Genomic DNA, 9,656 nt, shown 5'->3' on the forward strand with positions numbered 1-9,656 from the left:
ACCCCCAGGTGCCTGTCTCTCATAGCAGCTGGACGCCACCCAGCGTGGCCGGCAGTCTCTAGAAAGCCACCTTCTGCTGGGCCGTGAGGGAACAGGGCGACCACAGCCGGTGAACCTTGAGGCCCCTCATGTCTCCACTGCCCACCCCGCAGGGTTTCACAAACCCGTTGACGTTGACAGGGCAGCCTGTGTGGAGAGGACAGGAAGCCTGGGCGCTCTGTGGTCTGCCAGCATTGCTCACAGTTTCCTGGGATGAACTCTTCCTGCGGGCCTCCACAGGGCTCTGTCAGGTGGCACCCCTCAATCCAGGTCTTCCTCAGCCCGGTGAGCTTTGAGAGACAAACTGCTGACTCCAGGGTCTCTGAAGGACCAGGAGGGCCCTGTCCTCTGGGTGCTGAACTTTGAGAGATTTGATTAATATATATATATTTATTTATGCATATAAGAACTGGGGTACAGGCCAGAGGTGTTGGGGGTGAGAGGATTCACCAGAGACAGAGTGGGGAGCAGAACAGGCAGACTGACTGAAATACACTGCTGAGGGGAGCAGCAGGGAGTCAGGAGAGGTCTGCTGCACCATGTGGGTTGCTCCCTGTCTGGCTGAGGATAGAACTTGTGCTGTAGTGGCTGTGGATTGCTTCATAGGTTGTGTCTTAACCCCTTGCGCCACCAGGGAGGCCCCATGAGAGATTTGAGATAGCCTCAGGGTGTCTGCAGGGACAGGGCTATATTCAAGCTCTTCCTCACAGCCAACACTGCCTAGTGGGTGGATGTCTTACCTCCCTGAGCTGCCTTTGCTCATCTTCCCAGGGGATGCAAAATTCTTGACAAATTAGGAAAATGCTCTGCCAGTGCCAACCTAGGACCACCTGCCCCCAGTTGGTGGAAACTGGAAACTCTGCTGAGGCTAAAATGACAGGTGCCCACAGAAAAGAAGAACAACAAATAGTCTCCAGGTAGTGGGCAGATACAATCAGACAGACAGACAGACAGACAGACAGACACACACACACACACACACACACACACACACACACACACACACGCTGAGTTTTTTGTACCGGGAACTGATTCAAATATTTTACACACACCAACTTATTTACCTCTTTAGCATCCCTATGGAGTAGATATCAGCTTGCTCCTATTTTACAGACAAGGCAATAGCGGCGCAGAGAGGTAAAGTAACTTGCTCAAGGTCACACAGCTAGAAGTGGGGAGCCAATATGGGAACCCCAGCAGCCTTGAATGCGAGCACAGGGACATGGAGGTAAGATAGTGGGACTGGAAAGGATGGGAGAGACATCAGGACGGGGCCACATCTGTCGTGTCCACTGCCACGGAGCCAGTGTGCCTACTACAGTGCCTGGCACATAGGTGCTCAAAACGTTTTCCTGAAACATGAGTTCTGCAGAAGGGATGGCCAGCTTGCTTGCCTGGGAATAGGGGAGTTTTGCACTGTAAGGAGATGCTGGAGCTGCTGGTTGGGGGGCAGTGTGGGACCAGGGACAGAGCTCCTAGTCTGCCTTGTCTCTTAGTCGGCTTGGGACTTGGCCATTGCCCAGGCCTGTCTGGGAGCAGTAGCTCCTTCTCATGGGGCTGCTGGACCCCCACCGGCAGTAAGGGCTGCCAAATGGGCAGACAGGAATTTTAAATAGTTCCTTAATCCCCCTTTGGCCCCCCCTCCCCTTAGGCCCGCCACTCCCCGTTCCCTTTGGGCACTGGCACATGGGCACACTTCCCGTCCTGTGCAGTGCTCTTGGCTGTCCTGGAACTCAGACTCTAGGGTGGGTAGGGGGCTCTGGGGGGCCACTCACAGATTTGGAACAGTGCTGCCAGCAGAGGCTGCTGAGGGACCAGTCTATGCAAGGGGCTGAGATCTGGGGGCTGGTGAGAAAGGAAGTTTCTATACTCTGTGGCACTCAGACCCCACCAGGAATGTGGCTTTGGGCCAGGATCCCTCTGGGCAAGAAAGGATGACTCAGCAGAAATAGCATCCTGACCCCACAGGATAACTGGAGCCACTGCCTTGGGGTGGGTGCCAAGTGGCAGGGCTGGTGATCTGTAACCCTCTGCTCCAGCCTGCCACCCTCCCCCAGTCCACCCTTCCATGGTCGGACTTAGAGGGGCCATGGGAGAGGCCCTAGGCTGCTCAGCTCTTTCCCACTTCAAGCATCCGGCCATTGAAGCCCCCCAGGCCTGGCCAAGGGTGGGAGCTTGACATGATAGAGGGTGGGGGACGTCGGGCAGTGGCGTCGACCAGCCTGGGCTGGGCACCGGGGAATTCCAGCTGGGAGAACCAGTTGGGAGCACATGTAATTTAGACAAGTGCAGAAACCCATAGAGAAACAGCTGCTTCTCTATTCTTTAAGCTCAACTTCTGGAGCCCTGGAAATGTGTCCCCTTTGCACTAGAGGCCCTGGTGGCACAGGCTAGTCACTACCGGGGCCTACAATGGCATGCCATTAGCACCAGCCTGCACAGGAGTGGATGATGCTGGGGGTGGAAGTCACTGTGTTTGATGGCTGTGGCTGCTGCTGCTGCTGTTAGCTTTTACCAAGCATTCTCACACACCCTGCTATCCACTTTACCAGCTTAACCTCATGTATTCTCTCAAGAACCCTATAAAATAGGTTGCTACTAAGCTTGCCCTAAATTTTAGAGAGGAAACTTCTCTGCAGAAGATTAAGTAACCAGCCCGAGTAGTGGGTGGCAAATGATTCCAAGTCTGGGCTCTTAATGGTTTGCTTGGCTCATGCCCCCTTCTTCTGCCCCGTGGAGAATGAGGATGGCAGACTGCTGTGACTCCTCTCCTCTCCTTCCCTGGGCGCCAAACAGTGACCAAGGGTCACCAGGGTTAGCCCATGGAAACACTGACCCTTTCTGAGAGCATTGCAACAGCCAGCGATTTCCTGTGCAACACATCATAAGGTGCCTGGGGTCTGGTGAGCAGCGAGGATGCTGGCATTTGGGTTAGAAGACACGTGTCTGCCTCCTGACTTATTAACTGTGTGACTTTGACACTTCATCATTTCTCTTGGCCCTGGGCTTCCTCCTCTGTAAAATGAGAGACAATTTGCCCTCCATTACCTCATCATCCAATGAGATAAATGGACACCATAAGGCAGCAGCAGCCGGGGCCCAGCAGAGAGAGAAAGCAGCGGTGGCTGGAGGGGTTGGCATTGTGCTGCCCTGCACCCAGTTCTGGATTTCCTTTCCTGGCAGCTACTCGGTATGGCTCCATCTGCCTGGTAGAGTGACCGAGCGAAGATGCAGAGCCGAATGGCTGTACTGTCCCAGGAAAGTCCTGTGGGCAGAACTGTCCTAGGCGCCAGATGGCAACAGTTTCATCCAAGTGCCCAGTTTGCTGACTTTCCTGTGATGGGAGAGCCTCTGTCCTCCTCTAGCTGGGCTTGTTAGTTCATAGGTTCCTGTTGCCCCAGCAACAGACCGATAGCGGAGGAGGCTGCAAACGGCTAGTTAAATCATTTAATCAATTACCACACACAGGCACTCTGCCAACCCTGTGGCTGCAACTATGTTAGACTTAGTCACTGCCTGCAACTAGATGTGGCCGAGGTGATCACAAATGTGCAAGAAATAGGCAAAGAGGTCGTCAACAAATAAGTCTTGGTTAATTGGAGAACTTGTAGAACAAAGAAGATATTCTATCTCAGTTTCACCACTGAGCCTAGAGTCTACTTTGTAATAGTCCAACCTTGGCAAATCAATCATTGACATTGGATGTGCCTGGTGGGCTGCTTCACAGTTACCCTCTTCCTCCTCTGCTCCTTACAAAGATTTAATAATAACAGCATATCCTCTCTGTTTGGGCTGTTATTGTGGCTCTATCTTGGAACATCCTGTAGTGGCTTTTTTTTTTTTTTTGAAAAAAATCATTTGGTTCATAATCTCTTAGCAACAGAACTTTGAGGGCTAACGGCTAACGTACAATCCCAGCAGGAAGGTTGTGACTCGTGGGCAAGGCAACCACAGCAGCTGAGTTTGAGCACCCTCTGATTATGGGCTTACTTGTTTGAGGTCATCGAACGTCACCAGCACCCACCATGGGCCACACTTGCTCTGTTATATCCCCGGGAGCATTTGCTGTGGTGGCATTTGTGTGGCACTCTGGGCCCCGGGGAAACTCTTGGTCACCTAGTGCCCGAGGCTGTCGCAGCCCCATCTCTGGCCTGGTATGGATCCCGGAGTGTGTGTCCCACTGGGAAGGGGAGCAAGACAGAAGCCGTGACCTCCTGGGCGTGCACCTCACACCCCCGTGCCCTCCTGCGCAGTGATGTTAGAACCGTCCCACCCAGTGATAGCTGAGGGAGCAGCCCCTTGCACAGGTGACGTCTCAGGCCGTCCAAGCCAGGGGGAATTGAAACCTAGGCCATCTGAGTACCTGTCTCCACTCTCTCTTTCCTTATTTAGTTAATTTTATTTATCCAAGGGCTCATCTAGCAAACATTAAACCAAACATGGGCTTTGATTTCATGAGCCCAAATTCACCCATCTAGGAAGAGGAATCTAGGTTCACTGCAATTGTGAGCCATGTCCTGGGATGAGTGGGAAAGAGTCATAGGATGGCAGCTTTGAATGTCTGTAGCCTGTAATCTGGACGCCCAGCGTTTAGCTCCTTCTGGATGTCTCACAGTGGCTCTGCACTTTCCTCGAGTTGAGCCGCCTCATCAGCCTTCAGTCTGTGGCTGAGCGTACCAGCTAACCCCCGAGCATTGAGTGTTGGTGGCTGGCTAGGAAGACTTCATTCACAGTGCCACACTGTCACCATTGCTGACACTGGGTGAATCCTTACGGAGTCAATGAGATCAGTTCCTTAATAGCCCAGTCGGTATATCCTCTTAGCTGGATGACTTCATAGGTTTTTTAACCGCCATCTTGCATACTTCCTTCCAATATTCACCATCATCGTTGATTCCCATTTCTGGATTCAGTTCCTAGAGAGAAGTACCTGCCACATTTACTGCACTCCACACAACCACATTTGAGTTGTCATGTCCTCCTCAAATCCAATTTCCAGCCATTAGATAGCAAAATTGAGCAGAGTCCAGATGGCATCCACTTCAGTTCACATGGTGTGTGGGTCATCCACTTAGTTTCCCCATAACACACATGAAAATATCCCCTGGTTGGAAGCCACAATTACAACACCATCAGGATCTGGGGACTAACACCCCTCAGTGGCAGGTGGAGCCGGCTGTCCCCGTCTTGCTGGTGGAGTCCAGCAGTTACCACCACAATGTGACAGATGTCAGTTACAGAGTCATCTTCACCTGCCAAGGTTTTGTTGCCTGAAGCAAGGAGCTGTCACCCTAAGGTCATCCTTTCTCCTTTGAGTTCATCTTGCAAAACATCTGCAAGGGCAAGTTTGTCAGCCAGACTTCCCCAGAACGCTGAAGGCATGCACGGTAGCAGCATGCAACCTCACTAAAGGACCTTATTGTTCAGGATCGTTGACCGCTGCTGCAGTGGGTGTGGTCAGTTTACCCTTATGGGTTGTCACTGTGCACAGGAGAGGGAAGGTTGCGGGTGCAGGGAGTGGGGCTGTAATATTCGTGTGAAGGAGATGTCAGCTGTATGTCCAGCCTCTACTCTTTCTGCTCATCCCTCTCACAGCCACATCTGTGCGGGCAACTGGGTATTCCCTGGATGTGTGATCTCCATCGTCCCCCAGAGTGCAGCACACGAGGCCGTGTCACAGGCCAGTTCCACAGGTCAAATGTCACACACACGGGGTGTGCATCCCCGGAGCCTTGAGCCTCGGAGTCGGCACACACAGGCAGTGGGAGGCCAATGCCCTTTATGTTCTGGTTCTTTCTAGTCCCTGCCCAGACTGAAACTCTGGCTTCCATCTGTGTGGGGTATGGATAAAAATGAAAATCAGAGCTACCACTTCTTTTTTTTTAAAGGTTTATTTATTTATGCATACAAGAACTGTGGTATGGGCTAGAGATGTGTGGGGGGTGAGAGATTCACCAGAGACAGAGTATGGAACAGAAGAGTCAGATTGACTGAAATACACTGCTGAGGGGAACAGCGGGCAAGACAGGAGACGTCTGCTTTGTCATGTGGGTAGCTCCCTGACTGGGGATCGAACTCGTGCTGCAGTGGCTGTGGACAGCTTCATAGGTTGTGTCTTAACCCCTTGTGCCACCAGGGAGGCTCTACCACTTCTTACTGTAAAACAAAAACTTGACTTATCCACCCTTATTTACTCCTTCAAGCCCTATACGGGCATGGCACTGTTTTCTATTTTTTCAGGTCAGGAAATCGAAAGTCAGAGTAGTTGAATGACTTGCTGTAAGTCACAGAATGCAGGTTCTTTTCATGACACCCACAGTCACATGCCTCTCCTTCCCACAACTCTCTTACTCATAAGGCAGAAGTGGGTTTACTAAGAAACTTCTTGAAGCTTATGTTCTGAGTTCCTCACTCATACCTGCCCCTTCCAAAGCCCTCGGAACCTCTTCATGTGGTCACATGTTTTCAAAACATTTGCAGAAGTAGGACATTTTTAAGTTCTTTTTCTAAAGGCGAGGGCTTTCAGATTCCACAGAACCCGGACCCCCTGCTCATGAGCGTGTGATACCCGAGCTTCCTCTCAAACTCTCCCTCCGCCTTCAGTGCCTGGCCTGCCTTCACTTTTTCTCCTTAGCGCTGTCACTAACCTATGTTTGCTCATGGACTAGTATTATTTATTGCACACGTAGGTAGTGCCCACTGAATGTTTTGGGAGGCGTGTATGCAGCCCTTCTCCTTATGCTGAAAGCAGCCCTGTTCCCATATTACAGATGAAGATGTCAGGGTGCGAAAGACGTCCTGCTCAAAGGCACTGCTCACAAGTGCAAGTCCCTTTCCCCTGCGCTGAGCTGCTGTGGATTTGGCCATGGCTTGGTTGCCACGGTTGGTTTCCCTGGCCACGATGTCATAGTTTACTCATTCACCAGACATTCTCTCACTGCTGTTTCACCCCTGACCCCTCTCTCAACAAGTTCTCCTTGTGTACCCCAAGTCCTATCAAGTATCTCCCAAATACCTCTCAGACTTGATCGCTTCTCTCTATCTGCATAGATGGATCTCCATAGCTTCTGATGCTCTTCCTGCACCCCATCTGTCCCCACACATCTCCAAAGGCTAATCTGATTTGGCGACTCTCCTATTGGGATTACCCCAGTGATCCTTATTTCCCCGAGACCATATTAGAAATCCTAGGCCTGACCCAGAAGGCCCACATTGGCTCCCCCTACCCCTTTCAGTTTCTCAAACTCACCATCTCCTTCCTTTGCACGTACTCTACCTACTTCCCATACCAGAACATTCTTGCTTCCTCCTCCCTACCTTCCTACTTAATTTCTACTCCCCCTCCGGTCTCCGTGCGAGCATCACTTCCTTGGGGTTATCTCCCATGTCCACCCACACCGGATCAGAGGCCCTGGGAGTTGTTTTTACAGCTTCCTGTATGTCTCTGCTTGGAGCTGATTATAACTGCCACTGAGTGACCAGTTGTATAATTTTGAGGAGTTTGATCTGTTGTTGGGACCCTTCCCGCCACCCTCCTCTGTAGTCAAAGATGTAAGTTCCCAGAGAGCAGGGATCAGGCCTCAAAGTTACAAAGTTCACTGCTGTATATTTGGCTTAAGGAATAAAGACATTTATTCCTCTCTCACTAAGCCGCACAGTGAGTGTTTCTTATCAGCTCCATGGGCTCCTTTAGGGGCCCATGTTCCTTCCAGCGTGTGCTTCTGCCCTCGCTGGGAGTTGTCATCGCATAGTTGAGGCCGGGTCTTTGCCACATCTGGGTTGGAGCCAACAGAGCAGGGAGAGTTTTCTAGGTCTCGATTGGGTTCCGTTACCTATCACAGAGCAACAAACCACCTCCCAATTCAGTGCTGTAAATGTAATGTTTCATTATCCTCACGGATTCTGTGGGTCTGGGAGGAATGTGGGGATTTGGGCAGGGCCCAGGGATCATGGCTTGACTCTGCTTTCAAATTCTGGGGCCTCCTCTGGGAAGTCTTAACCAGCTGGGGTTGAACTGTCTGGAGGTAGCTTCACTCCCCTGGCACTTGGCTGGAAGAGCGGGCTGGGCCGTGGCGGCACCAGGGCACGGGCCTGTGGCCTCTACAGCGTAGTGCCCCATAGAGCTGGCCTTTCCAGCAGCTCAGGGCTCGAAGAGCAAGGTGGAAGCTGTGTCGCTTCAGAAGTCATGTTACTGCTGCTGTAGCGGTGCTCTGGGTTGAAGCTGCCCAGGTTCAAGTGGATGGTCATAACCACCCCCTCTCCACTGATGGGAAGAGGGTCAAAGAATTTGTCTCATATTTTAAAACCATCATAGCCCAAGGGGCACATGCCAGTTTCTCTGTAGCCATAAGTCCCCATCTAAATGCACAGGGCGGGCCTCCCTGGTGGTGCAAGGGCTTAAGCACCGCACTGTGAAGCAATCCACAGCCTCTGCAGCACAAGTTCAATCCCCAGCCGTCCAGGAAGCAACCCACATGGTGCAGCAGATCTCTCCTGACTAACCTGCTGCTCCCCTCAGCAGTGTATTTCAGCCAGTCTGCCCGTTCTGCTCCCTACTCTGTCTCTGGTGAATCCTCTCACCCCCCGCCCCAGCATCTCTGGCCTGTACCCCAGCTCTAGTTTGCATAAATAAATAAATCTTTTAAAAAAATAAATGCACAGGGCTAGGAAATATTGCCACCCCCACCAACCACTCTCCACTCCCCCACTTCCTCACCCCGTTAGACAGCCATGTGCCTGACCTTAACTTTGACACAATGGAAGGAAGAAGGGAGAATGGATTTTGGTGACTGAAGTGTCCCATAGTCTACTCCTCTGGTCACCAAATATCCATGTGTATCCTGCTCCTCACGTGTACAACAAACTTGGGAAAAACCCAAAGTTCCAGTGACAGCATTCACTGCTGCGTGTTTGCAGAACATCTGATCCAACCCATCCATTATGACGGCTGGTGGAGACACTGTTCCATTTCTTAACCTAGACCTGGAGGGGACCCTGTCCTAGGTGGAGAGGACAAATCAGGTCTTTGTTTGGCTGACAGGTGGAAAGAAATTTGGTCTTCCCTTTACCTTTGTATAACAATAATTTCATTCATTGACAGAGTAGGAGCATCAATAAATATTAGTAAAAGGATGATTTCATCCTGCAGCTAAGATTAATTCCAGATGGATCAAAGATTCAAATGTGAAACATAAACCCATTCAATGATAGGGTAAGAGCAGATAGTTCACAAAAGAAGATAAACAAAAGGCTAGTGATGGTATGAAAAGACATGTTCTTGAGGATGTGGGAGGAAAGGAACTCTCAGACATGGTGGGTTGGTTCTAAATTGATCATTTTTAGAGGCAGAGGTTGGCAATATCTTTTTACATGTCAAATGTTCATCACCCTTTTATCCAGATACCACTTCTAAGTATTTATTCAACAGATATACAGTATTGCCACTAGTGAGCAAAGACTATATGTCAAGAATGTCCAATACAAGCTCATTGAGAATATAAAACACCGTAAGGCCTACCCCCCCGAAACTATTAAACACAGTAGAGGCAGTCCCAGGTATCTGTTACAAAGAATACAGTAGACTTATTAGTACTCATAGGGAAATATGTCCAAAGAAC

The 9,656-nt window shown here is 50.7% G+C and overlaps 1 pseudogene; it reads right to left on the minus strand.

The window, feature by feature from the left end:
- Nucleotides 1-4,576: 4,576 nt before the first annotated feature.
- On the minus strand, nucleotides 4,577-5,123 carry LOC129145194 (L-lactate dehydrogenase B chain-like; annotated as a pseudogene).
- Between the last annotated feature and the right edge of the window lie 4,533 nt (nucleotides 5,124-9,656).

The sequence above is a fragment of the Talpa occidentalis genome, unplaced genomic scaffold, assembly GCF_014898055.3.
Source record: "Talpa occidentalis isolate TD23 unplaced genomic scaffold, MPIMG_talOcc4v2.1 talOcc4.9, whole genome shotgun sequence".
Lineage (NCBI taxonomy): Eukaryota > Metazoa > Chordata > Mammalia > Eulipotyphla > Talpidae > Talpa > Talpa occidentalis.